We start from the raw sequence: 2500 nt of genomic DNA, 5'->3' as shown, positions 1-2500 counted from the left end.
CTTGCCCTCCAATAGATCCTCGTGCACACGTTTAGAGTACACTCATTCCAATTACGGGGCCTCGAAAGAGTCCCGTATTGTTATTTTTCGTCACTACCTCCTCGTATCGAGATTGGGTAATTTGCGCGCCTGCTGCCTTCCTTGGATGTGGTAGCCGTTTCTCATGCTCCCTCTCCGGAATCGAACCCTGATTCCCCGTTACCCGTTATCACCATGGTAAGCATAGCACTTACCATCGACAGTCTGATAGGGCAGACACTTGATAGATGCGTCGCCGGCTCGAGGCCGTGCGATCCGCTAGAGTTATCCAGAGTCACCAAAGAGACGAGCCTTGCGGCTCGGCTGGCTTCGAACTGATAAACGCGCTCTTCCCCTCAGAAAGGGTCGGAGCTTTAGTGCATGTATTAGCTCTAGAATTACCACAGTTATCCAAGTAGGATTGTATCATCTAAGGAACCATAACTGATCTAATGAGCCATTCGCAGTTTCACTGTGCTAGAGTTTGTACTTAGACATGCATGGCTTAATCTTTGAGACAAGCATATGATTACTGGCAGGATCAACCAGATAGGCCCGAGTCTTCGCAGACAAGAGACCGGGACGTCCGAACCGCCGGCGAGGAGAACTCCGGAACACACGAGCGAGTCCCGTAAAAAGCTCAACCCGACCGAGGCGGCCAGCCGTCCCTGCCACAATCCCCTCCACCGAGAGCGTTCTCGGGGCGGAAAAGCGACAGATTCTCACAAAGCCCGACCCGAAACGATAGAGCGGGGTGACGCCACGGGCTACTTTGACGTCGGCGGTTTGATTCTCGTACCGAGCGCAGACGAACCCCGGATGCCGGGGTCTGCCTTCCTCACGACAATCAGATTGCTTATACAAGCAGTTGGTAGCAAAGACGAGCGAGTGTGCGACCCGATCGCCTAGCTGCAACTTCGACAGTTGCATTCTCAACCTCTCTCAGTCTACCACGAGCCGTTTTCTGACTCCCTGCGACGAGGACGTCCCTTCCTAACGATAAGGCAGGGCCACCCCGGGAAACGAGAGCGACGTGTGCCGACCGTTCCCTTTCGTCATGGGAGCACTGGTCGCCAGTAAGCGAAGGGGGTCTTGCGAACGTTGCTGCGTGTCAGATGATTTGCCACGGAGACGAGGATCGAGACCCACCGTACTACCGAGGAGCAGCGCACGATACACGGAGAGTCAAGGGCGAGGCACCTGCAACTGAACCGAGATCACGCGCAAATATCTAACCACACGAGCAGCGTTCATGCGTCGTAGTATCCCCGAGGAGAAACCCGCCCGCATTCCGGATTACCGACACCCGGCGCACCGCGCCAGTCCCACCGAGAGCTGCCGTACAACACGAGCCGTTGCACTGCAGGCGGGACTGGCCTCCTTCACAATATCTGCCAACCCCGCCAATACGTTGGATAGTTAGCCTGTCACGCGGCCGACCCTCGCGTTCTAAAAAGTTAATATTTCTAAACCTATTCGGCCGATTCTCACGAAATTTTGCATGTATCTTCGTTATACTTTGTATTTTCCTCAGATATAATCAGCTTTGCGATAGACCCATTACATCTGGAGTTATGGCTTGGAAAAGAGGAAAAACCGTCTTTTTTCACACGAAACGAGACAATAAAAACGTTATATTTCCTACGGTATGGGACCGAACCCAATCAAACCTCACACACGGGTGCATCTCGTCTGTGTACCACTTTTGACAACCATTTACCATCATTTTGATACTCCTCTATGAAGCAGTACTCCATCTTTCAATAAAAATTATTCACTCCCAAGGCATCACACACATTAATACGACACATATGTGTAAATATGCAACCGATACGTGATATACCCTCCAGTTACACATACAACCTGCATTACTGCAGCTCTTCCAACATACATCTCACATGAAAACACCATCAGAGGGTCCACAGCAACCCGTACATGTATCCTCCTATCAAGGATTTTCGGTCTCTGGCCACATTCTGGAGTAGTAATACTGTTTGGGCGATGAACACTGGTGACAAGTACATAAATGCCAGTACCGACTGTTCGGCTGTACAAGTAACAGTCAAGAATACACATGATAAATGTTTCTGACAGTTAAAAATACCGCTCCTTCACACAATAATATAAACATAAGAGCACGCATTCGCCTTCTTATGTCTACATCGTATCACACATAGATACATGAAATCTTTTCATATGTGACCTGTCTAGAGTTAGTATCGGGTATCTTATTCAAAAGGCTTACATGAAACATCCAGCCTGATGTGGTCATATAGTCCGAAAGAGTTTCTTGTGGTAACAATTACACTGAGCTGAAATCACTTTAACCAGAGTTCACTGTACGTTTATAGGCCCCCTAAGCAGTCCATTAAGCACATAACTTCAATGGTTGTGTGCAAAGCAGCGAACGAGAGGTTAAAAACATATAAAACAGCAACAAAATACATCTTGAGTAAACAATGCAAACTTTCACCTCTTAAAA

General features: G+C 48.8%; 1 non-coding gene across 1 annotated transcript in view; it reads right to left on the bottom strand.

Moving 5' to 3' along the window:
* LOC137270155 (small subunit ribosomal RNA) overlaps positions 1–570 on the bottom strand; it is a 1859-nt gene extending 1289 nt beyond the window's left edge. The window contains exon 1 of the ribosomal RNA XR_010955107.1: positions 1–570. This exon is cut by the window's left edge and continues 1289 nt beyond it. This is a non-coding gene — a ribosomal RNA (small subunit ribosomal RNA).
* Positions 571–2500: the final 1930 nt, after the last annotated feature.

The sequence above is a fragment of the Haliotis asinina genome, unplaced genomic scaffold, assembly GCF_037392515.1.
Source record: "Haliotis asinina isolate JCU_RB_2024 unplaced genomic scaffold, JCU_Hal_asi_v2 scaffold_51, whole genome shotgun sequence".
Lineage (NCBI taxonomy): Eukaryota > Metazoa > Mollusca > Gastropoda > Lepetellida > Haliotidae > Haliotis > Haliotis asinina.
This window is presented reverse-complemented; position numbering and strand designations above follow the sequence as displayed.